The sequence below is a fragment of the Geotrypetes seraphini genome, chromosome 16 (genome assembly GCF_902459505.1).
Source record: "Geotrypetes seraphini chromosome 16, aGeoSer1.1, whole genome shotgun sequence".
In the NCBI taxonomy this organism is placed as follows: domain Eukaryota; kingdom Metazoa; phylum Chordata; class Amphibia; order Gymnophiona; family Dermophiidae; genus Geotrypetes; species Geotrypetes seraphini.
Window position 1 is genome coordinate 37,051,140 of NC_047099.1, and position 27,545 is coordinate 37,078,684.

The 27,545-nt window shown below is 46.3% G+C and overlaps 1 long non-coding RNA gene across 1 annotated transcript in view; it reads right to left on the bottom strand.

The window, feature by feature from the left end:
- LOC117349837 overlaps positions 1-27,545 on the bottom strand; it is a 93,955-nt gene that overhangs the window by 56,720 nt on the left and 9,690 nt on the right. The window contains exon 2 of the long non-coding RNA XR_004537193.1: positions 12,979-13,134. This is a non-coding gene — a long non-coding RNA (uncharacterized LOC117349837). The remainder of the gene's footprint in view (positions 1-12,978; positions 13,135-27,545) is intronic.

A 27,545-nucleotide genomic window follows, 5' to 3' on the forward strand; every position in this document is an offset into this window, starting at 1 on the left:
CGGAAAATGGTAAAGACCCTCCTCTTCAACTAAAGGTCACCCTCAGTCTACACCCAACCCCCTTAAACCCCACCTCTACCCTTCTTTAGAAACATAGAAATAGATGGCAGATAAGGGCCACGGCCCATCAAGTCTGCCCACTCCAATGACCCTCCCTATCTATCTTTCTCCATTCTAATCTTCTGCCTAAATTTCGGTATAGTCCACTCTCAGCCTATACTCAAATAACTCGTATCTAAACTAAACTACTTATATTTAAACTACTGCTCTTAATTTGCTGTATAGTCCCTATATCTAAACTGCTGCACAGTCTCGTATGTCCAAGTATTTAAATCTACTGTATAATCTTGTATGTCCAATTCACTCCATTGTGAATGTTTACTTGTAAACCGTTCTGAGCTACTGGGAGGACGGGATAAAAATCTCAATAAATAAAACCACAACAGAATGCAAGCTCAATGGAGATTGCATTGGAGGGCAAGCACTGTGCTAGAGCATTTATTTCAAAAGTCCTCCCTTCTCATGTATATCAAGAATTTCTGTGGCACTGAGGTTACTATGGCTTCATACATCACTGATGTTTTAAAGTCCCATTTGTTTCCAGCATGCTCGAGTTGTTCAGATGAAGGGTTTTCTCAGGCAGTGCTTATTTCATTGTATGGGGGTTTTTTTTAATTTGTTTTATGCTTTCATGAGTATTTACAGTATTATGGACCTTGCCTTGGGCTTTTTGTAAGGGCAGATTAACTATGCACACGAGCCTTGTTCCTGCTGCCTCTGTGATCCCCAGGTTCCCCCTAGGACACAGTTCATTCATATAAACTCACAGTTTATGGAAGATACCTCTACTTGTCATTTCCATAGAACTACTCAGTATACTACACAGCCCTGTACACAAATGATGCAGTCGCTGCAAAGATGTAGCATGAGCAGGTCTCCATCCAAGTCGCTCTGGAGATACCTTAGGGCTCTTCATCCCCCAAAACCACACACTCATCTCAACATCGGTCAGCTTTCATACAAAGGGTGTAAGAAATTCATCTTTTCTCCTGTCACTTCTGCTCTCTCTTTCCTCTCCCTCCCTCCAAGAAGCAAGAACACAGTTAAGGGAATCTCCTGCCAGGATCACAGATGCCAACATCTGAAAATATTAAACACAATGCAAATTAATCTTCCCTAGACACAGTGAAGTTGCTTGTTCAACATCGGGGGTATTCAGCACCCACAGAGTTGCCCCCCCTTGTAACTCCCTGCCACAGTCAGTCTGCCAAGGTTGCCCACTAAAGGGACTTAGGGCCTCTTCCGTTTGCATCCGGTTGTTGTCTCTTCCTAGATAGACAAAAGTGAATCCATCTAGTGCAGGGATCTCAAAGTCTGTCCTTGAGGGCCGCAATCCAGTCGGGTTTTCAGGATTTCCCCAATGAATATGCATTGAAAGCAGTGCATGCACATAGATCTCATGCATGTTCATTGGGGAAATCCTGAAAACCCGACTGGATTGCGGCCCTCAAGGAGGGACTTTGAGACCCCTGATCTAGTGTCAACCTTCTCCTCCACTGCCAATTCCAGACTTCGTTCCTTTCACCTAGATGCCCCCTATGCCTGGAATAAATGACCCGAGTTTGTCCACCAGGCCCCTTCCCTTGTTTAAAAGCAGACTGAAAACCCACCTTTTTGATATAGCCTTCAGTCCATAACTCCACTCCCCACTGACCACCAACCCAGCCAGCTGATTAACCATTCCCCTTACCTGGATCCATTTAAGACCTTGATGTTGGCACAGCAAGCATTATTGCAATTATAACCACCACATCTTTCTAACTTGGTGTTATTTGATGCCCCAAGGCGTTTATTACGCTCTTTGAATGAAAATAGGGTAGTCATTCCCCATATCTCAAAGGCACATCTTGCCTCAACTAGAGACTGTGCATTTTTCTATTTAGTTCCACGGCTATGGAATAATTTGCCTATAGATTTGAGAAAAGAGGAATCATATATAAATCTGTATTGATGTAGCTATTGATTTTTTTGTTAAGAAAATTTTCAGTTTGTATTAATTAGTTAATTTTATTATTGAATGGAATTTATTCTTGAATGGAGTTCTTTTCTTAATTGATGTGAAATATATATTGTAAACCGCTTGGATCCTTTTTTTGGCTGTTATGTGGTATATAAAGTTCTTACACAAACAAGCATCCTGTTTGTCTGTCTTGGCTGTTTAGATTGTAAGCTCTTTCGAGCAGGGACTGTTTTCTTTGTGACTCTGTACAGCGTTGCGTGCGTCTGGTAGCGCTATAGAACTAATTCATAGTAGTAGTGTGAAGAGTTTCAGTCTTTGGGAAGCAGAGTTGAGATTGTGATGTCATAATGCCTCATTCCACCAATAAGGGCCAACCTCATCAGTGATGTCACAATGGCTCAATTGTCCTGTACTCCCCTCTGCCCACCAACCCAGCCAGCTGATTAACCTTCCCCTTAACTGTATCCTTGACATCCTGTTTGTCTGTTTAGAATAGATTGTAAGCTCTTTGGAGCAGGGACTGTATTCTTTATGACTCTGTATAGCACTGTGTACATCTGGTAGCGCTATAGAACTAATTCAAAGTAGTAATGTGAAGAGTTTCAGTCTTTGGGAAGCAGAGCTGAGCTTGTGATGTCATAATGCCTCATTCCACCAATAAGGGCCAACCTCATCAGTGATGTCACAATGGCTCGATTGTCCTGGACTCCCCTCTGCCCACCAACCCAGCCAGCTGATTAACCCTTCCCCTTAACTGTATCCTTGACATCCTGTTTGTCTGTTTAGATTGTAAGCTCTTTGGAGCAGGGACTGTCTTCTTTGTGACGCACTGTGTACCTATGGTAGCGCTATAGAAATAGTTAATACTGATGGCAGTAGTAGTAGCTGAAGACCAAGGGTTCAGGTTTCTTTTCACCCGGAAGTACATGTCTGTGAATATCAGGTCATGACACCGAAAGGGATTTCTCTCATGTGTCCATTCCACCTATCCGTACAGCCTCTGCCTAGCTCTGCAGTGCACTTCTGGAAGCCATCCCCTTCCTTGCTCTGCAGCATCAGGCTCTGACCCAACTTGCAAAGGGATTACGTCCTAATCTAATAATTGCCAAGCCAGAATTATAAATGTGCATTCCTAGCTGCTTCACACCAGCTCATACGATTGTATCCAGAGCACGTGGTTCAGCATCCCAGGCTCCACAGCTCATGGTTACATAGGATGCTGGGAAATCAGAAGGGGCGTGCGAAACATCCGATGCAACCATCAACAGGGAAACAGTTGTACAAGATGGACCAGAGAGCACCAGATGTTCCCTGCATTCCCCTTCTGGCGGGATGGGCTAAGCTGGACCTGAATTGATTCCATTGCATCTGCAAAGCTGCCGTTCCCGGGGGGTTTTTTCTGGTACTTCTGCAGAGCTAGCACGTTCTCCAGTTCCAGGAACGTAAGAACCTAAGAACTGCCACTGCTGAGTCAGACCAGTGGTCCATCGTGCCCGGCAGTCCGCTCACGCGGCGGCCCTCTGGTCTAAGACCAGCACCCTAACTGAGACTAGCCCTACCAGCGCACGTTCTTGTTCAGCAGGAACTTATCTAACTTTGTCTTGAATCCTTGGAGGGTGTTTCCCCTATAACAGCCTCTGGAAGAGCGTTCCAGCTTTCTACCACTCTCTGGGAGAAGAAGAACTTCCTTACGTTTGCATGGAATCTATCCCCTTTCAACTTTAGAGAGTGCCCTCTTGTTCTCCCTACCTTGGAGAGGGTGAACAACCTGTCCTTATCTACTAAGTCTATCCCCTTCAGTACCTTGAATGTTTCGATCATGTCCCCTCTCAATCTCCTCTGTTCGAGAGAGAAGAGGCCCAGTTTCTCTAATCTTTCGCTGTACGGGAGCTCCTCCAGCCCCTTAACCATCTTAGTCGCTCTTCTCTGGACCCTTTCGGGTAGTACCGTGTCCTTCTTCAGGTACGGCGACCAGTGCTGGACGCAGGATGATAACCTTCTCTGATCTGTTCATGATCCCCTTCTTTATCAATGCAGTACTGTAGGTCCCTTAATGCAACAGGATAGGTAGGTTAGAAAACCACGATTGGTCCAAAATCTCTCTCCTGGGTCTGAACAACTTGTCAGCTCTGCTTCTGCACCTGTAACTGTTCCACTCTTATTGAGAGCTAAGGCCTCCATGTTAGAAACATGATGGCAGGTAAAGGCCAAAAGGCCCCTCCCCAGCATCCACTTTCTTTTCCTCTCCCTAAAAGGTCCTAAGTGCTTGTCCCAGTCCTCCTTGAATCCAGACACAGTCTCTGTCTTCACCACCTCTACTGGAAGAGTATTCAATGCAACTACCACCCTTTCCTTAGATTACTCCTGAGCCTGTCACCTCTTAACTTCACCCTACGCCCTCTCATTCTGGAGCTTACTTTCAAATGAAAGAGAGTCACTTCATGCACATTCATGCTATGTAGGTATTTAAATGTCTCTATCATATCTCCCCTCTCCCGCATTTCCTCCAAAGTATACATATTGAGATCTTTAAGTCTGTCCCCATATGCCTTATGTAGGGTTACTATATGGCTAGGGTGGAAGTAAAACCTGGATGTCACAATCCGCCCTCCTTTTTCTGGAGTCATATAGTAACCGTAGGCTTATGACAGAGACCACCAACCATTTTAGTAGCCTTCCTCAAGTCTAGACTACCTCCTTTTTCCTACTGGCCATAGCTCTCCCTATGCTCCCAAACATCCTTCTAGCTTTCACCGTCACCTTTTCAACCTGTTTGGACACCTTTTAGATTCCATACTATCACACCCAAAGTCCCACTCCTCTTTCGTGCACAAAAGATTTTCACCCCCCACCCCCTAAACTGTTCCGTTCCCTCGGGTTCTTGCAGCATGACCTTGCACTTCTTCGCATTAAATCTCAGCTGCTGGCTCTGAAAAGCGCAACTGGCAAACTCGGGACTCTCCTCCACTTGCCAGCATCTTTCTGTAGCAAACAACCTCCCCTGACACATGAAGAGGAGTAATTAACAGCAGAAGGGTGACACTTAGCCACTAATTAGAGGCCTGTAAAACTATAAAATGCTTTTTAGCAGGGAGCTGCCTGGGCCAGGCTTATCCCCCTCCTGCCACACACTCTTCAGCTGCTTTTAATTCTTTCCAGGGGGTAGAACTGAGGGAGGGGAGGTTATGCTAAAGGCCTGAAGTACAGCAAAAAAAAAAAAAAAAAAATCCACAGGGAGATTCACTCCATTGCAGCAGGGTTGCCAGATTTTCCATCTGGGAAAATCCGAACCTATGACCACGCCCCCCCAGGACCGCCCAGTTCTCTGTCACGCCCTGTTCTGCCCCCCCCAGCCCCGCCCCCCAGATGGCTTTCGTGCCGGGTTTTGAAAAGCCATCCGGACCCCCGGACATGTCCTCAAAAGGAGGACATATCCGGGAAAATCCGACACATCTGGCAACCCTAATAGCTGCTGATACCCCCCCCCCCCCATTATTGACTCGGGGCTGGATTCTATACGATCGCCGGTAAACTCCGACAGGCAGCTATCATGGCCGTAAATGGGACACTTTCAAAAACACAAGCCATTCTCGAAAAATTGCACACGCAAATGAGGTTCAGAGAGGGTCACCAAATGTACATGAGACGAGTCACCGGTGACAGCGATCGGCACTTGCACAGAATAGCTCCTGGAAGGAAGCATAAATGTACGCATGTGCCAGGAAAAAGCTACGACGTCGGCATGCATATCAGGGAGTGCAATATATGCACCCGTCATAAGGGGACGTCACATGTGGTATTGTGTCAATCACAGGTATTGGATGGAGGGGAAGAGAGGGGAGGTGCAAGCGTCAGCTTTTAACAAGCATGCATAAGACACGCCTTTAGTACACATAGAAACATAGAAAATGACGGCGGAAAAGGGCCACGGCCCATCTAGTCTGCCCACCCTAATGGCCCACCCCCTAACTACCTCCACGAAGAGATCCCACATGCCAATCCCATCCTTTCATAAAATCCGGCACGCTGCTGGCCTCGATTACCCGTTGTGGAAGATTATTCCAGCGGTCATCCACTCTTTCGGTGAAGAAATACTTCCTGGTGTCGCCGTGAAATTTCCCCCCCCCCCCCTGATTTTCAACGGATGCCCTCTTGTGGCCGTGGGTCCGAGATGCGTGCTTTTGAGATTTTTTTTTACCCATAAACTATACTACAATAATTTATGTGGAATGGTGTATTTTGAGCTACAGCCAGAAACACACCCGAGACACACTTTTCACAGTACCAGTACCTCCGGATCAGCCGGTAATTTTTGGTCAACAAAATTCGGTGCCACACTCGGAGAATTACCTACCCAGTGATGACGGAGAACCACTCGGGGAGCTTGTTTAAATATTAACAGATCCATTTTACTGCCATTTTAATATTTATGACCTCATTGTAATACATTTGCATGGCAGAGTCGGAGACTGCTAGGAACGGTGAGCCGTTCTGATAATCACGCGGTAAAACCCTGCCACGTTAAACTGGATGGAGCCGGTTTAGCGACCATCGTTAAAGCCAAAGGCACGGTAAGTTTTGAGAATCCGGCCCACAGTGCCTGTTGCTGGCCCCATCACTTTCTGAGGCTAGGACCCCCCCCTCAAATTCATGGGCCCTTTGCCTCCTGCTGCACTGGAAACACCACTCCCTGCCCGCAATTCACAGACCCCCGTCATTCTCACCCATTTCCCATCACCACATGTTGAAATCTCGTCTCATCTGCACATCAAAGGAATCCAGGAAAGCTCCCTGTGAGAATTGGTGCCACCCCAGGCTTGGCAATCACCACCACCAAGGTTCAGCATGGAAATCCAAAAGGTGAGCACCCTGTTGGTTAGATCCAGTCACTTGGTGGGAATTGCACAGTTCTGATCTCCCCATGTCATAAGAGCACTCTCACACATTACATTACATTACAGTTCACTTCTATACACTGCAGGACCATGTAGTTCAGTGATCTCAAACTTGCGGCCCGGGGGCCACATGTGGCCCACCAGGTCCTCTTTTGAGGCCCTCGGTATGTTTATCATAATCACAAAAGTAAAATAAAACCGTTTCTTGATCATATGTCTCTTTAGCTATAAATGACAATATTATTATTAAGACTTAGCCAAAAGGAAAGATTTAGAAACTATAAAGAGTTTTACCTCATGCAAAATTGTCATTTCTTTAATAAGACATTAACTATTTTTTTCTGAGGCCCTCCAAGTACCGACAAATCCAAAATGTGGCCCTGCAATGGGTTGGAGTTGGAGACCACTGGAGTAGTTTACAAAAGAAATTGGACAATGAGATGGATTAACTTAAATTACCTAAATATTTGGTAAACAAATAAGTTTTCAGATGCCTCCTAAAATCCAAGCAAGTGGTTGAAGTCATAATGAAGGTGTTTAAATCTTTGTCCCAGGACGCTGCCTGGAAGGACAGAAGGCGATGGTGATACTTTTTGAATTTGCTTCCTCTCACAGATGGAAAAATAAAATTAACATGCGAGCGTCTAGTATGTATGTCAGTAGCAAAGGAGAATGAATCCGTGAGATAATTGGGAAGAAGTCCAAACAAGAAGTCAAATTAAAGGAGAGGAGCTCTGCAAATAGTTAAGACGGTATCTGTGAACACATAATTGTCATGCCGGTGGTAATGGAAGAGTTAAACACTCCCCAAGAAGTCCACCCTTTCCATGCCAGGCCATACAAAGAATACAGCAATTTTTTACAATCGGCTAAAACTAAGGTAAGAATACCTCCCTTATTCACCCTCATCGTCATTGGATCCCTTCCCTCCCCCCCTCCCACTGGGACAGCATATTTGGGGACAGATAGCACAGGAGAAACTGGCCAGTTCTCAAAATGACTCCTAAGTCTGTAACACACACGGGTGGGCAGTGGGAGAAGACTAACATCTCTGTCCCACACTGATATTCCCTTCCCACCCCCACCCCCCCCCCCATCTCTGCCCTGACCATAATAACGGAGGGAGAAGGATCGTGAACAAAGATGGCTGCTCCCTGCAGGGACTTCTTATCCCAAATGCTTTCTAAGAATAAGAGTCACCATGGCATGTTTAGCATGCATCTGCTCAAGAAAGGGATGTCAAAACCAATCCCTGCAAGTAAAACAATAACAGAGTAGATGACGACCAAAGACCCATCGGGCCACCCCGATATCCTGGTTATTTTTCTCCAAGTCTGACTGCTTTGTAGGGTATCATTTATTATCCCCAATCACTTTATGTTGTGTTCCTCTTACCATGTTGGCTACATGAACGTACAGACGTCCATACTTGTTCCTGCACCCAGCTTCCCCCTCTCCCCCCCCCCCCGCCACACCCTCCCAAGTTTTGTAATAATGTATACAGCCAGCACAACTAGTCTTCCCTTAAGAACAGGGGTCTCCAAAGTCCCTCCTCGAGGGCCGAATCCAGTTAGGTTTTCGGGATTTTCCCAATGAATATGCATTGAAAGCAGTACATGCACACAGATCTCATGCATATTCATTGGGGAAATCCCGAAAACCCGACTGGATTCGGCCCTTGAGGAGGGACTTTGGAGACCCCTGCTTTAGAACATAAGAATGGCCTTACTGGGTCATCAAGCCCAGTAGCCCGTTCTCATGGTGGCCAATCCAGGCCACTAGTACCTGGCCAAAACCCAAAGAGTAGCAACATTCCATGTTACCGATCCAGGGCAAGCAGTGGCTTCCCCCTGTGTCTTTCTCAATAACAGACTATGGGCTTTTCCTCCAGGAACTTGTCCAAACCTTTCTTAAAACCAGCTACGCTATCCGCTCTTACCACATCCTCTGGCAACGCGTTCCAGAGCTTAACTATTCTCTGAGTGAAAAAAAAAATTTGCTCCTATTGGTTTTTAAAGTATTTCCCTGTAACTTTGAGGCCCTTGTGGTCTTCTGCACAGTGGTCTGCTGCCACCAACATGTGTGCACTGCTGACATTGAAGCCATCAGAAGCGCTTCCAGCCTGGCTGCTTCATGTTTGGCTTTTTTTTTTTTTTTCTCATCATCTTAATGCACTGTGCTTGATTGACCTTGTGGATCATCATTGCCCTGACTCCATGTTTTCTGATTTTCCAACTCATTCCAATGCATTCTGTCTCTCTCTCTCTCTTTCTGAAGACATTGTAGCCATCCCAGGACGTTTGTAGGGGGGAAATGGGGTTTACCCTTGTGCCAATCCCACTTCTCAGCACAGACATGCTGGCATTGGGCGTGGCATCACCCAGGATGGCCTGAACGAGTGCTTGGGTGGAAACAGGTGATCTGACGCAGATGAAAGTATATATATCTCAGGACCTGAGCACGCAGAATCTCCACCCAGAGAGCTTACAAGATTTAGCCGGACAGAGGAAGATAAGCAACCTGACCTCTGTCAGAGTAGGCGCCGCGAGTATTATTGGCGTCTTGACCCAGCTCGGTGTTGCAATGACAAGGAAGGTTCAAAAATTTGTACCCAATGACCCGTTCGGTCACTAGGCCCTACAAAGTATTCTTTACTGAGTGGGTGAAAATGGGTGTGTTAGAAAGAGGACCTGAAGCATACTTGAAGGTATCTTTGGGGTGGATGCCCAGAGAAAGATGCAGAAATGGAAGGTACGGAGTGGTGCATGCAGAGCTCAGGCCCCGTGTCAGTTGCAGAAAGAGCCCCTTCACCTCCTGCTTGCATTCTGCTGAGTGTCACTATGTGAAGGATGAGCTCTGTGCTCCTTCATATAAAGGACAGATTGGGGGAGGGGGTAGATTTCAGTGCATGAAATTCCCTGACTAAAGAGATCCACCTCACAGGCAGGGCCTCCCACAGACACACACAATATGGCAGAGAGACACAGGACCAGATTGAACCCAACCCGACCAGTCTGAAAAGAAAAGCGCTCTTACATGAATTATAGGAGAGGCTTTGGAGCCAGACAAAGACAGAATTAGCCAGCCCTGGGCCTGTGAATGGGTTGAAAGAAAAGACTGCTCCCCAGGCAGCCTCATTCATTCTCCCCCCAGGCTGGAAAAGGTCCTGCCAGTGGTGCAGGGCTCCTGTCTTGAGGAGCAAAAAAAAAGGTTTATAATCAGAAGAGCAAGGCAAGGAGCTGGGTGTATGTTCAAGTGAAGGTCCCAGCATTTAGCGGGATGGGGTAGGGGGGAGTCGTATCACAGCAACATCACCAGCAGAAATGTCATTCAGAGAAAACAAACCAAAATAGTGTTTCCACCCCTTTCTCTTCTCAGCGCTTCTGTAGCGTTGGGAAAATTTCTCCTATTTATCTGACACAACATAGAAACAAGATGGCAGATAAAGACCAAATGGCCCATCCAGTCTGCCCATCCACAGTTACCATTATCTCTTCCTCTCTCCTATGCCTTCTTGAATTCAGACACAGTCTCTGTCTCCACCACCTCTTACGGTCGGCATCTACCACCCTTTCTGTAAAAAAAGTATTTCCTTAGATTACTCCTGAACCTATCAGCTCTTAACTTCATCCTTTGCCCTCTCATTCCAGAGCTTCCTTTCAAATGAAAGAGACTCGACTTGGGCGCATTTACGCCAAATAGGTATTTAAATGTCTATCATATCTCCCCTCTCCCACCTTTCCTCCAAAAGTATACAGATTGAGATCTTTTAGTCTGTCCCCGTATGCTTTATGATGAAGACCACGCACCATCTCAAGTTGCCTTCCTCTGGACTGACTTCAACCTGCTTATATCTTTTTCAAGTTATGGCCTCCAGCATTGTACACAATATTCAAAATGAGGTCTCACCAGAGTCTTATACAGGGGCATCAATACTTCCTTTTTCCTACTGGCCATACCTCTCCCTATGCACCCTAGCATCCTTCTAGCTTTCACGGTCACCTTTTCAACTTGCTTGGCCACCTTAAGATCATCACATACCATCACACCCAAGCTCGGCTCTTCTTTCCTCTCTGGATTTTGCAGCCCAAATGCATGACCTTGCATTTCTTCACATTAAATTTTAGCTGAGAAATGCAAGGTCATGCTTTTGGGCTGCAAAATATGAATCTGTAGGAGTAAATTTGAGCAGCAGATCAGTGGGGCATAACTGCACTGTTTCTACACTGAGCTGATGAGGAGAGGATAACTCTCAAAAGCTGGTCAAAGATACATTATGTTAGTCCAGTCAACAGAGCTCACTTACAACCTGGTTGTCGCCCCTAAAGTCTACAGGAATAGGTAAGACTATTGTAACCTGATATATTTAGCTACCAGTATCAAGAACATCAAAAGGATGCAGATCAACCGAAATTCAACCGTCAGATTGATATTCAACTTCAATAAATTCAATCATATTTCGGATTACAGACATTTACACTGGCTGCAGATAGAGGCCAGAGTACTTTTTAAGTTTGGCTGCACATGTTATAAGAGAATAAATGGTCTGGTTCCAATTTATCTTCGGGATCATTTTAAGTTTGCATTCTGTACAAGGCTCTAGATCAGGGGTGTCCAACCTTTTGGCTTCCCTGGGCCGCATTGGCTGAAAAAAATGTTTCTGGGGCCCCACAGGGCACGAGGGTCATGATAGGGAAATTGGGTCATTAGGGCATAGACAAGGGGTGGGTAAGCAGAGTGGGCAGACTTGATGGGCTGTAGCTCTTTTCTGCCGTCATCTTCTATGTTTCTTCTATGTTTCACAAACGTGCAAACACTACAGCAACACAGAGGAGGGAGCCAGCAAGACGGTAAACACCCGGGGGCAGCATCGCCCTCGACCGGGGCCGCACAAAATATTTCACTGGGCCGCTGGTTGGCCACCCCTGCTCTAAATTATTTGAATTTCCATCAGTAAAAGGGTTGCCAGTTTAAAAGATTTTTTAAACCGAATACTGGCTTATCAGGTTGCCTTTTGGGGTCGTAATTTCAATTATGTTACGTGAACTAATCCTCACCATTCCCGCCACAAGTAAGAATGAATTAATTACAATACTCCATATGCCACCTTCATGAGAATTCAGCCACAGCGGTTACAACACACCACTAGACCAGTGCGTCTCAAACTTTCTCGAGCCGGGGCACATTAAAGGTAGTGGTCACGGCTTGAAGTGCACGGACGTCGCCGTGATGACATCATCACGTCGACGTCCGCGCATGTGCCCTGAGACGCCAGTAGGGGGTGCCGGAGAGAAGGAGAGGCACTGGCACCAGCCGATTGCCTACTAGAGAGTTGCGCGGGGGACAGAAATCCCACCCGTCCCCCCCCATCCCCACCAGGATCCTCTCCGTCCCCGCCAGGATCCTCTCCGTCCCCACTCATCCCCACCAGGATCCTCTCCATCCCCGCAAGGAATTACCTCCATCCCAGCCCGTCCCCATAAAAAGCAGCAATTCCTCTGACAGGATCATCAATTCCAGAGTTTCTTTTGTGTTTGTGCTGCTGTTTTCCTTGTGAAATCTCTTTGGTGGAACCCTTTTTTTGTTTTCTGTTCAGGTAACTTATAAACCCCCCTCTTTTACTAAGGCTGACGTGTCCATTATATTATATGGATGAACCCTGCTTCCAAAGCCTTCCATCCCTGTGGGAGTCCCGTTGGCTAGAGGGGAGTCCCCGTGGAAGTCCCGTGGGCCAGAGGGGGGTCCCCATGGGAGTCCCGTGGGTTAGGGGGGAGTCCCGTGGAACCCACGGGATTCCTGTGATCCCCGTTCTCATGCAGACCTCTATTGCCTACAGCAGTGTTTCTCAAGCTAAATACCCCCTAAGTCTAACAAATATCAACTGAGTACCCAACCACAGATCACCCTACGCCCACCCAAGCTCTGCCCCAGATCCCCTTTACTAATTGTAATGCAATTTTTTTCCATTCATTTTTCATGTACACACAATATACACAGCAGGTATAAATTCTCAAAACTGACACAATTCAGTCACTATATTGAAAATAAAATCATTTTACCTACCGGTGATCCTCTGTAGGCTGCTGTAGCTTTAAAAGGTGAGACCGGGAGGCCGGGGGGAAGCCAGAGGACGCTAGAGAGAAGGGCCTTCAGCAAATCGGTCACCTGGCAGGCGCACTCGGAAAATCTCAGGAGGCACACAGTTTCTGATACACTGCACTAGACACGGGAAAAAAAAGGAACAGAATAAGAAAAGTTGGAAGAGAACAAGGGAAATATACCTAGAACTCTTATATGATGACAAACAGCTGAAAAAGAGATTCACCGTACCCCCAACCAGAAGGTTCACAATACACAAAGGGCAGCACGGGGGCAAAGCAATCGTGTAAACTGCGCTCCTCTACCTATTTTGAGCAAATCAGACATGAGGTAGAACCAGGGCACATTGGAGCTAATATCAGAAGGGATTCAGTCAATGAGGAAGGGCAGAGTTAGAACCAGGGCACACGATCTGATATTTTTAGGGACTGAGCAAAAGAGACAGAGGTGGAACCGAGGGGCCATGAGCTGAAATCTGAATTACAGGGTCATTGGTACAACCAAAGCACTTTACACACAATTTCAGCTTTTGTACCTGGGGTAACGGAAGTTTAATTGATTTGCCCCCCCCCCCCCCACAGTTACAAGGAGCCACAATAAGAACTGAACCCAGTTCCCCAGACTCTTCACCCACTACAAACAGTGATCGGGGTAAGGCCTGGACTGGATTAGCCAGAGGCCTGACCCAGGTCATCCAAACCTCGGCCGAGCGGTTGAGCGAGGCATGGAGGGTAGAGGGGGGGTGTCTGCATCAGATAAAAATGTCAAAAAAAGTGTTCCGTGTGAATTATTTCTTTATTTTCTTCCTTATATTTTGGTGCACTGCAAAACTTTCACTCTTAGCCCACCATGCTTCATCCATTTTACAATTCAGGCAATTTTTCCACAGCTTGTCTCGGGAGCAAATCTCAGGGTGCGTTCAGCTCTACCACCCTGAGCATGAGATTCTTTCTACCCTTAAAGATCTGGGTGGTTTAAATCCCCTGCCCCACAATTAGAAACATAGAAGATGACGGCAGAAAAGGGCTTCAGCCCATCAAGTCTGCCCACTCTGCTTACCCACCCCCTGTCTATGCCCTAATGACCCAATTTCCTTATTTTGACCCTCGTAGGGATCCCACATGGGTATCCCATTTATTCTTAAAGTCTGGCACGCTGTCTGCCTCGATCACCTACACTGGAAGCTTGTTCCAATGATCAACCACTCTCTCTGTGAAGAAATACTTTCTGGTGTCGCCATGAAATCAAAAACTCCACAAAAACAAACGTGTTTTCATCAAAAACAAAAAGACAAACTTTCCAGTTTAAAGTCCTGGAACCCAGCCCGGTCCTCCCAACAGTCCTCCTGTGTTTGTGCAATTTCAGAAGCAGTTATTCGAACTCTTCTGGTAACTTTAATTTAATCGCAAGCAGGGATTCTCCACTCTTCTTTCGCTGGTCCAGGTTCATTTCCTTCACATAATTCGTGGTGTTATGTTCCTAGCCACCACATTCCATAAACCAGGGCTGCCTAAGTCCGGTCCTCAAGATCTACTGGCAGGCCAGGTTTTCAAGATATCCGCAATGAATATGCACGAGAGAGATTTGCCTGCACTGCCTTCTTGGTATGCAAATCTCTCTCGTGCATATTCATTGTGGATATCCTGAAAACCTGGCCTGCCAGTAGATCTCGAGGACCGGACTTGGGCAGCCCTGCCATAAACTTTCTCCCATTTCCTCAATAGGACCCCTGAGGAAGGAGCGTTTCTCCGAAACACGGACCGTGTTGGGTCCATGCTCCATGTATATTAGAGTCATTTTTTTTAAGGATTACAATTTTGTATGGTTTTTAATAAAGATTCCTGTACCTTGTACGTTCCCTCCTGCAATCCTTTCCTTGTTTTTGGCATTCGTAATAGGTGAATCACTTCATAAACGTGGTTGAGCAATGGATCTAATGTAAAGACTGAATCTGTCTCTTTCGCTCTTATTTTGTTTCGACTTCTAATATTTTATGTACATGTAACTTTCTGTAAACTGTTTTGGAAAAAAACGGTATAGAAATTTTTAAAATAAATACAAAGCAGGTATGGGTGAGAAAAGCATTCCTCCTCCACCACTGCTCCGGGGCCTATGCAAGAGACACCCAAAGCAACTCCTTATTCTTGCAGCCCCACCAGATCTCGCACCTAGTTAAACGCCGGCTCTGTTTGCAACCGGTTTCATGTACACCCAAAACTGGGATTAACTCTGGTTTGGTTGGACTAGAAGGAGGATGAAAAGTCTTACATCTTATTAATTTAGCATTAGAATTATCCTTCCCTCACTGCTCTCTTTCCTGACGAGGTAACGAGTTTGGTCCATAACTCAGAAGGCAACTGAGGAGAACGTAAACTGCTGGCCTCTGGTTTCCCAGCCTTTCCACTCCCTCCCTGGCTGCAGGAAGTGGAGTTTTAATATTCCTCCCCTGGCTCCACAAATTCTCTAATACTATAATGGCATGTTTGAAACCAGAAACCAATTCCTTTGGCTGTCAGAGAGCTATTCTCCAGCACAGGTCTCAGTCTCAGGTTCCTGTTTGGTTTGGAGCTGGGGGAAGGGAGGCGATTTCCAGATGCTGGAGGTCCTCTACTAGACTGTGGAACAGCAGCACACGACCCCCAGCGCTTACTGAGAGGGGCTAAATTTAGCCAGGGAGGAAGGAGGACAGGAAGACGTGCATACAGCGGCCTCCGACTTGCTGGGCTGAGCCCGGGGGTCTTGGCAAATGGTGGGTCCCCAGCAGTTTATGGAGAACTGCTCCGAGAGCTTGCTGAGGAATCTGTGGCTGCAACGTTTATTTACTTGAGTTTGTTGCCTGGAACGGCTTCATTTTCAGTTGACTCTCAGACATCTCATCTGTCATTGGCTTTTCGCGAGTATATGACCTCAGTCTTAATCCCCACTCTACCCAGGACTCTGTAAACCCTAACCAAGTCATTCTAAGGCCATTTGTATGGGGAGAGACCAATTTAGCTGTCTCAAGTTTGTACATACTTAGGCAAGGTGTTCCCACTGGTGTGCATAGGCCGAGGGAGGGAGATGGGGGGACGAACACGTACAGACTGCAAGTTCAGTTCCGTACATTACTTTCTTTTGGCGCAAATGTCCCTGGTTGCCTTATCCTCATGCCGAGTCTTGAAAATTGGGGAAACTCCCCGGGTGAGGGGGGGCCGCCATCGATTTTGCTTCTCACAGATGCTCGTTGAACGCTGTGCGTGTCACTGGATGTCGGATGCTCTTTAGCAACCCGCCGAGCAAGGGGTAGAGATCATAGAGCTGTCAAGGGACCCAGTTCCAGGAGGGAGACTTTTTCGGCCAGTCCTAGTTTTGAACTTACACTTAGGGCTCCTTTTAGTAAGCTGCGATAGCGTTTTTAGCGCCAACCCGTGCTACGCGGCTAGAACTAACGCCAGCTCAAACCGCCATTGCCCTTAGAGCCTGCTCCTGCCCACTGAAATCCATGCCGCAGGCCCCATAATGCATCAGGACAGGATTATCAGAAAGCCAGAAGTGACCTAAAACCTCCCTCTTGGAATTGGGTAACTTGGAAGCTCTGGGATCGTTCGTCTACCAAATAAATACGTAAATAGATTGATTAATTAATTGTGCCTCAGTCCAGATCCAGATTTTGCCCTTTATACGCATCAATGGGCCTCAGACTACTCATCGATAATTATTAAGGGAAAAAAAATCACGGTTCCTTGTCTCACAGGCTTGCGAGAGCCTTTTTTTTGTTGTTGTTTTTAAGAATTTTGGGAGTTGGTTGTTAAAGTAGACCCCCCTCCCCCCCCCCTGGGGCTACTGTAACACCCAACTCCCAAAATTTGGGCTTGGGACCCCTCCTGAATTCCCTTTTACTTTGCTTGCAGGGATACCGAGGCCTGCCAGGGAAATAAATGGACTGCTCTCACCGCCCTCCCCCCCCCCCTCCGAGAAGCATGAATGGACTTCTTACATATGCTCTGAGTTTGTACAAGTGGTCCCGGCATACTCAGAACCAGAAACAAGCAGTGGGGAGTGGCGGCAGTCCATTTATTTGGCTGGCGGGGCTCAGCATCCCAGCTAGCAAAGGTATGCCTAGTGCGTCTGCATGCCCCCCCCCCAAAAAAAAACACCCCAAAACTGCAGGGTATCTGCATGCCCCCCCAAAAAAACACCCCAAAACTGCAGGGCATCTGCATACCCCCCCAAAAAAAAATAAAAACTGCAGGGCGCCTGCATGCCCCCCCCCCAAAAAAAAAAAAAAAAACAAAACTGCAGGGCTGGCTATGCCTGGAGAGCGAGCCCATTGTTAAAATTGACCAGAACACCACTGCTCGAATCCACCGAATCTCTGCCGAAAACCCAGCCATGAGCTGAAAATGGACATGCCCTGGGGGTAGCCTCATGCCCGATTCAGTGATATTAAATTGCACAGGGACAATCATTCGCAGTTTTTACGTTAGTTTTCATTTTTGGTAAATTGACTGAGTTAAAGCGGTTTTCTGTTCGTTTTTGGTTAATGACTGTCTACTGGCTCCCAGGATTATCGGAGTGGACGCATCAGAGAACCTGGGTGAATTTGTCCAGCCTCACCTTGCCATCTTCCATTCCAGCTCTGTTTTGTGACAGGGCTCCACGGGCTCAGGTGCTACAGTGATACTCTTTCCCCAGTCTCTTAATAGGAATGCGAGATGAACATAAGAAATGCCGCTTCTGGGTCAGACCAGTGGTCCATTTTGCCCGGCGGCTCCCAGGTCAAAGGCTAGTGCTCTAAATGAGTCCAGCCTCACCTGTGTACGTTCCAGTTTGGCATGAACTTGTCCAACTTTGTCTTGAAACCCTGGAGGGTGTTTTCCCCTATAACAGACTCCGGGAGAGCGTTCCAGTTTTCTACCACTCTCTGAGTGAAGAAGAACTTCCTTACGTTTGTACGGAATCGATCCCCTTTCAACTTTAGAGCCTCATATTTCACCTGGTCCTTCAAAAGGAGGCATGCAACCACCTCCAATTGTATAGAAGACAATTTTTCTAGATAAATGAGGGTGGTAAGATGAACCTAAATTCCTGCTCCCTGGACCCAGTGAAGGCGTTTGCTTAAACACCTATTGCACCCTCCTATCCAATGGTGGTGTGCCGATGCTTGGACAGAAGAGAGAAGCAGGAGGTTCCACAAAGCACACTTTGCAGCTATCTGGAGCACAACGCAGATGTTTACCTCCAGTGAGGTCGTGCACTTCTTCATGTATTTACACTCTCGCTCTAGGTGCATACCTGCACCACGACTACGTGACCTCCGTTCCTTATCATCGAGGATTAGGACGGCCTTGGCTTAGAATCCTGCCCTCTGGCTCACCGCCCAGTAGCAGCAGAAAGGCACCTATTACATCAGCTAAGTCACCCGGTCTGAATTCATATCTCCCCTCTAGAGCTGCATGCTACTTCCACCTAATACCAAGTAGAAGTAGCTCCGATCAGTAAACAGCTGGCACCTCTGGAGGTGCACCACTAGGCACAAAATGATAGGTTAGGAAAAGAGGCTGCTAAGTGGGGAGAGTGTGGTGCAGTGGTTAAAGCTACAGCCTCAGCACCCTGGGGTTGTGGGTTCAAACTCCCGCTGCTCCTTGTGACCCTGGGCAAGTCACTTAATCCCCCCCATTGCCCCAGGTACATTAGACAGATTGTGAGCCCCCCAGGACAGACAGGAAAAAAATGCTTGAGTACCTGAATAAATAGTGCGACAAGTTTCAGCCCTTGATAACCAGAGCTGATATTGTGACATCATAATGCCTCATTCCACCAATAAGAGCCAACCTCATTAGTGATGTCACAATGGCTTCATTGACCTTTACTTGGCTCATTTTTGCTACATTTTGATTTCTAGAGTGGTGCAGTGGTTAAAGCTACAGCCTCGGCACCCTGGAGGTTGTGGGTTCAAACCCACGCTGCTCCTCGTGACCCTGGGCAAGTCACTTAATCCCCCCCATTGCCCCAGGTACATTAGATAGATTGTGAGCCCCCCAGGACAGAGAGGGAAAAATACCTGAGTACCTTAATAAATTCATGTAAAACCATTCAGAGTTTTTCTGGGAGAACAGTATAGAAAACTGAATAAATAAATAAACTAAGAACATCTGGGCTGGTGATCATAATCTGCTGACCCATATCACATGTCCATTTAATAATACCTTTATTACTACCCACAAACATTAACTTCAATGTTATTTCAAAAACTTAGTAAATTTACAACTAAAAGAAAAACCCATTTTATTCAAATTTCTTTACCGTTCTTCCAGGGGAGCTCAGAACAGTTTACAAGAATTTGTTCAGGTACTAACTTAAAGTTTTAATTGGTTCTAAAGGGCACGGTAATTGGTTGCGCCATTAAAAAAACAATCAAAAGAAAAAATTAGGCAATGCTAGGCAGCCTCCCGGACCGGCACCTAGGTCCATGGTGCTTAACGTTGCCTAGTGACGTCCAAGCCCAGAGATGGGCGTGTTTGGGGTTGTGCCAGGCTCCAACGTCACTAGGCAATGCTAGCCGCGATTCAGGAAGGACCCTAGGGCCGGAAATGTAGGCCGGTGAAACCCTGGTCTAAATTTCTGGTGCCTGGGGTCCTTGGGAGCTGCAGGTCTGGTGATTGACAAGTGGCAAATGCCTGCCATGGCAGGTGCCACTTGCGGATTCCAGGCCTGGGATTTGATCTCACAACCTCTGGGTGCGGAGGCAGCGGCTCTACCACTAGGCCACTCTTCGCCTCGCAAGTCGCTTTTCCAAACATAGGGCCTCTTCTATGAAACTGAGCTAGCCGTTTCTAGCGTGGGGAGCCGCGCTGAATGGCCCACGCTGCTCCCGACGCTCGCAGAGTTCCTATGAGCGTCGGGAGCAGCGCGAGCCATTCAGCGCGGCTCTCTGCGGTAAAAACGGCTAGTGCAGTTTAACAGAAGAGGGGAGCATAGTATTACTTTCCATTATATCTGGAAAAAGAAACCACCTAGGGCGCAACATGAGGTACTATATCCACGTCGCCTATCGGGTGGCAAGGGAGTATCTCAATTTGCATGCTATCATTGAAAATGTTATCAGAATGGATACAGAGTCCTGGCTACAGACTGAGCAGGCCCAACTGAGCAATACGCCATTGGGGGCTTTATCTTGGCCTGCTGAGACAGGAAATGCTACAATACGCTTGAACTGACACAAATATATGTAGGAGCCATTACATACGCTTACATCAGTGGTCTCCAACTGAAACCCTTTGCAGGGCCACATTTTGAAATTGTAGGTACTTGGAGGGCATAAAACAAAAGGAATTGACCCCAAAATATCCACAAAGAAGAAAATCCAGAGAAAACAAAAAACAACTCTGTGGAGTGACGAAGTTCCTAAATGGACTTTATTTGAAAGTGTCAAAGTTCCAAAGGTCCACTGAAATCATCCACATAAAATAATTCCATCCACATAAAAGTAAATCATCCACATAAGAGCCTTAAAGGACCTAGTCCGCTAGGGATACAGGACCCAACACGGTCCGCGTTTCGACAAAAAGTCTTCTTCAGGGGTCCCTGGGGGTCCTATAAAGGTGAATACGTGGGAAACAATTGTGTGGTGAGCCGGAAGTGAGACACGGCTTGCATTTGCAATGGAAAGGTACTTGGAGGGCCACAGAAAAAGAAAAAAAAAACAGTTAATGTCTTATTAAAGAAATGACAATTTTGCATGAGGTAAAACTATAATTTATAAATCTTTCCTTTTGGCTAAGTCTTAATAATAATATTGTAATTTATATCTAAAGAGACATATGATCAAGAAACTGTTTTATTTTACTTTTGTGACTATGATAAACATACTGAGGGCCTCAAAATAGTACCTGGTGGGCCGCATGTGGCCCCCGGGCCGCGAGTTTGAAACCACTGGTTTATGTGGACGTCAGTATGATTTTCACTTTTTCCTGAGAGGCAGGGTTTTTTGTTTTGTTTTTTTTTTTTGGGGGGGGGGGTTTGACAGCTATAAAGCATACACTAGGTTTCTACCTGGTGTGATAGATAATGCTTATAAAACACTAGGCAGCAAAATCTCTATGGACACCAGATCAATTACACTGGTCAACAAGCATTTTGCTACTGGAGTTCTGTCACCTGTACCTTAACAAGGGCCACATGCTGACTCTAAATCTGAAAACAGTTTTCATCTATCACATCCTGTTTTTAAGTTATGCGTCAGTTTGTGTTTATATCATTTTCGTCAAATAACGTTACCGTGAAGCGTCGGTATTTTTTGCTGTTTCTGTATTTTAGGACAGCTCATCGATCACATATGCCAGAAATTTGAAAGTTTACACTAAAAAGTGATTGCGCTGCTTTTTCTACCTGTGAATTTTTATATTTTGTTTGGTTTTGTCTAAGATATTATAATTATTATGAACAGAACGAGGTTGGGTTAACCATCCCGATAATTTCTGTTATGTCTGCGGACAATTTACTGCACACGATCGGCGAAAGAATCTGTCCGGCAGACTTCAAAGTGCATACAAGCATTACACTTCTCCCTCCGTATTCGCGGTTTCAGCACTTGCGGTTTCGCTTATTTGCGATTTTTCGCATGCTGACTCCTCCCCCCAAAATTACGCCCTGAGTAAAGTACCTGTACTGCACCGATAAAAAAAAGTTTGGCGCTTATCAGCTTTCACTCAGAAAATCGCTGCTTCCATGTTTTCACCCCCAAAATCGCTGCTTCCCAGCGTGCACAGAAAAAAACGCTGCTTCACTGATATTGCCTCTCCTTCAGGAACCATTGTTTGTTATTCATGGTTTCAATAGTTATAACGGTGTCAGGTCAAAAGCGTGCCGGGACAAAGGCGAGCGCAGCGCGGAGGTGCGCACCACAGAAAATTACTGTTTTTAGGGCTCCGACGGGGGGTGTGTGGGGGGGTGAACCCCCCCCCCACTTTACTTAATAGAGATCGCGCCGCGTTGTGTGGGCGTTGTGGGGGGTTTGGGGGGTTGTAACCCCCCACATTTTACTGAAAACTTCACTTTTTCCCTGTTTGTAGGGAAAAAGTTAAGTTTACAGTAAAATGTGGAGGGTTACAACCCCCCAAACCCCCCATAACACCAGCGCGATCTCTATTAAGTAAACTGGGGGGGCTCCCCAACAAAAAACCCCGTCGGAGCCCCTAAAAATTGTAATTTTCTTCGGCGCGCGCCTTTGTCTTTCGCGGGGTTGTCTATGAACCGTAATAACAGTGGCTGTTACAAAAAACCACGAATAACATATATAAAGTTATTTGCGGTTATGTCCCTCCCCTAACCACCGCGAATACGGAGGGAGGAGTGTATTTTGGCTGTAAAGTTGGCGAACAAGATGGGCACCTCGTGTGTGCTGCACTGTCTGCTATTCCGGAGTAACAGCATTCGTGCTGGTTGTTCAGAATTTTTTGGGTAATCACAGATCAGAGAGGCCCATAAAGAAGTATTTCTTTGGGTGTCCTAGGGTGATATAGGCATGCGTGGAATCATAGGCTTACTTTGGAGTGGACAAAGGAGGTAGTAGTTCCCCCTCCCCCAAAAGCTGCAGGAACTAATGCTGAATTGGTCCCTTCCCCCAACTTGACTGCCTTGCCCTGTGACCTTCTCCCCCCCTACAAATCAGCAGGCAAACTCCACCTCTATTCATGGGGAAAAAGACAAGATGAACTGGTTTGGATAACCAGCGATGTCCTGGAGCTGGAAGAATCCATAAGTTGCACAAAGAGTGAGGGCCATCTGCTCCTCACCTGTCTCAGGCCTCCTGGAATTCTGGTATGATTTTTACCCCCATGGCTCTCGACACCCCCACAGAGAAACTGAGGTATGCAGCAGCCCGACTGTCAGATTTGTATCCCAAAAAAAGCCATTGGGAATTGAAGATAACACTTCTTTGTACGTGTGGAGCGTGAAAGTTACCAAGACATGAACTCACACAAAGCAATAAAATGATTTAACAGCTGGCAGCAAAATAGCTTATCGTTGACAAGTTCAAGTAGACAATAAAGTCAAAGGTCCTTGCAACAACACAGAAAAGTGTGAAGAAGAAGAAAAAAAAAGACCCATAACTGATTAGATAAGGGCCCAGGGCCAAAGGCTTTGAACTTGCGTTTGTGTCTTGATGACGTAAGGCTCAAAGGGCCATTGTTGTCATTGGCCAATTGGAAGGAGGCTTTGACAATGCCCGACGATGTCACAATGGCACTGGACCTGAGACAATGGAACGCTGGAACGACTACAAACTCCAGGTCATAGGATTTAAAGGGGGGGGGGGGGCAGAAATTCTACTTATTTAGCAAACTACTCTCTCCAAAGTGGTGGTGGGGGGGGGGGCTCTGGATCCTGACCTCTTCTTTATTACCCCATCTAAAAGCGTTCTGCCTGAATAGTCTCACCGCTGCCACATGGGCCCTCACTACCTGGCAGGCGCTGAATCACCGGTGCCTTCCCACGGCGGGTGAGGAAAAGAATCTGTCTAACCACAGGCAAACCCTGAGAATTTGCACTGAAATGGCATGCGATTCACAGCCAAAGGGATACTGTTCCATTTAATTAAAAACTCGCAGAACAATGTGAGGTATGAGAAGAGCACGGGGAGAGAAAGCCCATAAAAACGGCCTCAGAGCCTGATCCATGCTGAGGTGCAGATGCTGCCATGGGATACCCAAGACTGAGCCTTGTTTTTGGCATCTATTTAATTACATCTGTGATAATAAGATGCGTGTGGTGCTCTGGGGTGGGGGGTGGGGGGGAATAATGAAACAAGTAGAAACGGCAGCATCTGGGAAATTATGCAAACCTCGCCAGCACAGGGAGATGAGACAGAAACGGGGAGGAAAAGGGATATAACACAGGCCTCCATCCCATCCCCAAACCAGGCATGAATAAAGACCTCCCACTCCTCTCCCCTTCCCATTTAGAAAGGATGGGGGAACGTCATAGATCAAGAAATAACACAGGATTAACAGCATATTGATCTAAAAACAAACTGGCTGCAGCTTTATTAAAAGAAAACTCTGTGGAGTGACGATGTTCCTAAATCATCCCTTTCTATTGTAAATGCAAGCAGTGTCTCACTTCCAGCTCACCACACAATTGCTTCCCACGTATTCACCTTTATAGGACCCCCAGGGACCCCTGAAGAAGACTTTTTGTCGAAACGCGGACCGTGTTGGGTCCTGTATCCCTAGCGGACTAGGTCCTTTAAGGCTCTTATGTGGATGATTTATTTTTATGTGGATGGAATTATTTTATGTGGATGATTTCAGTGGACCTTTGGAACTTTGACACTTTCAAATAAAGTCCATTTCGGAACATCGTCACTCCACAGAGTTTTTTATTTTGGTTAGAAGACTTTTTGTCGAAACGCGGACCGTGTTGGGTCCTGTATCCCTAGCGGACTAGGTCCTTTAAGGCTCTTATGTGGATGATTTATTTTTATGTGGATGGAATTATTTTATGTGGATGATTTCAGTGGACCTTTGGAACTTTGACACTTTCAAATAAAGTCCATTTAGGAACATCGTCACTCCACAGAGTTGGTTTTTTTTTTTTATTTTCTCTGGATTTTCCTCTTTGTGGATATTTTCGGGTCAATTCCTTTTGTTTTTTTGCTTGTTGCAGCTTTATTAAACCAAAGACAAATAATTACAAACACCCAAACCAAGTAGGGGCAGCTCTCAAACAATGTCTCCTCCGCCCGCCTAAGGACCAGCAAGGCTATCGTCAATTGCCAGTGGGCCAGGTCCCTGCCATGGAGCAAAGGTGTCCAGCACCAGACACAGCTCACCCAGCCGTGCCAACCAGCTATTTATGACACCCTCCCCACCCTCCACCCCGGCTGATGCAGACTGGAGGAACGACCCTGCCATGACGCACAGTCACCAAATGTCTGTAGATCACGACGACCCATATTTCAGGTCCCACTACTGAGTAACACAACCAGAAGAACTATAAAAAAAAGTGTAGCGAGGGAGTGCCAGGCACAGAGACTCCCTCTAGATCCCCTCTTTCTCCACTACAATAGGAAGTTCTCCCACCATGGGCCACAGGGAGACGGAAAAAGGGGAGGGTCTGGAGGCATGGCACCTTAAATGAGTTCCAAGCACCTGGCACCCCTCCAGAAACCCCTCCTTGTCCGCAGCAGGGAGTCGGACATGCATCAGGAAGTTCTTCTGCCATGGACCACAGGGAGACAGGAGAAACAGGATGTTCTGGGGGGCATGGTGCCATGTTATAAGTGATTTCCTTGCACCCAAACCAAAAGGTTGCAGGAAACAAGGTAATAAAATGTCACTCACGGTGCCCGAAACAGACACAGTTATAGCAACTAATCACACCACCGACTATAACAACCTTGGTACATGAGCCAGCTCACATACAGTTCCAACGCCTAACCAAACTTACCTGTTATAGGGTACTAATCTCTGAATGTGCGTTCACGCAAATACATATACAACACCCACCCAATCTACCTTCTACAGTGGACATACCAAAATGAGTTGGTATCTCAGCACCAGATTAACCAAAGCCCCTCCCAACAGTAGCTCAGATGGCCCCTCAGTACACAGAGTCCTATCATGGAGTCACCATATGATAAGCTACGCCGACCACATGCGCTGGGTAATCCCAACGCCAACTGAGTCCCCCAGACTCCGAAACACCATGCCACAATCGCATCATTAAACCAAACCCGGACAACCTAGTAAGAATCCCAACCCCTTACACTAATAAACTCTTAATCACCTTAGTCCCATGTGGATATGTTAACATGGGATTAGGTGGTCAACAAGACTGAAATCATTAAAGATCTGCTCGATAAATTACAACCCGGCTTTCTATTCCCAACTGAAACATGAATACCAATCCAAGATGACCCCAGATTACAACTTCTCTGCCCAGTAAATTACAAAATCGCCCACCTATTGAGAACTGGTGATATTGCACAAATCATCTTTTCACATCAAAATCATAGAATCCATAACTCTCACTTCACTAGAACCACTAATGGTAGACATAAACAGTGGCTCTTCCCAACGCCCCATCTGTTGCATACTCTTCTACATCCCTCCTGTAAAGTGGCTAAAAGCTGAACCACAGTTCTCAGACCTCATCTCAAGAACCACGGTACAATATGACTCCCACTTTCATCATAGGAGAACTCAACCTCCACCTAGACTCAACCTCAAACTCTCAAGCCCCAAAATTCCTCGACCTCTTAAATGAGCTAGACCTCAAGCCCTCGTTTCAACAACCCACACACGAAAAGGGCCGTCAGTTAGATCTACTCGCCTCCTCCATTTCAGCAAAAAGCACAGGCTACTTAGAATTTAATTCCCTATCCAAAGTACCTTGGTCAGACCACCTACTCCTATAATTCACCATATTCTGGAAAGAGATATCAACAACCAAACCAATCCCCGAGTAGCCTCTTATTATAGAACTAAAGTAGCCCCTAAATCATACTGGAATGAAATAGATAACTCATAACTGTCCCTCCCCATCCCTGACCAAGTCTTCCTGGAGCACTGGAAAACGGTCAATGAACAATCCTAAACAAACTAGCCCCACTCAAATGCATCAAAAGAATCCAACGATCATCAGAGAAGTGGTTCGACTGAGCACTTATGTTCCTACAAAAAAGCTTGCCGAATGGGATAGACACGTGGGATCTATTCACAGAGAAAGGTAGGGGAGGGTCATTGGGGTGGGCAGACTAGATGGGCCGTGGCCCTTATCTGCCGTCTATTTCTGTGTTTCTATGTTTAAAGTGGTGGCAGAAAATCCAAGAATATAAATCACTGCTGATGCAAAGGAAGAAAGAGTACTGTCATAAATAGATCAGCAAAGAAGATAACTTATTAGATATTAGATAACCTAACCAACACGATTTGAAGGTTTAAAAATGAATAAAGATTTAAAAAGAAAAAAGATCACAAATGGAGACAACCAACCCCTCTGTTCCAACAGCCTCAGAACTAGCCATTTTTTTTAATCTTTCAGTTTCTCCGAGTGCCCCCTCGTTCTTTTAGTTCCCAATAGGATGAAGAATCTGTCCCTTTCCACCTTCTCTATGCCTTTCATGATCTTGTAAGTCTCTATCATGTCTCCTCTGATCTACCTGTATCAGCACCCATACTGAATGTCTGTGTCAAACTGGCCATTGTAACTTCCTGGGTAACTGACCCAACCTCTTGTAATGTAATCCGACCTTGAACTGAATAGGTAAAGGTGGACTAGAAAACCTGATTAACATAACATAACAACGTGTGTCAGGTCCTGAGCGTCTGCTGCTGAGTAATTTATCACCGGGAAAAATCCTTCCACTGAAAAATCACAGAACAGCTGAGCAGCCATGACACATTGGTCACACAAAGATTTGGCCAATGTACTCAGGAACTGGAAGGACTGAGCTGGGCCCAATTCTCCCGAGGATCCTATTTTTAATATACAGAAGGTGGAAAAAGTTGCAGAATGAACCACAGAGAAAATTATGGCCTTCGCCT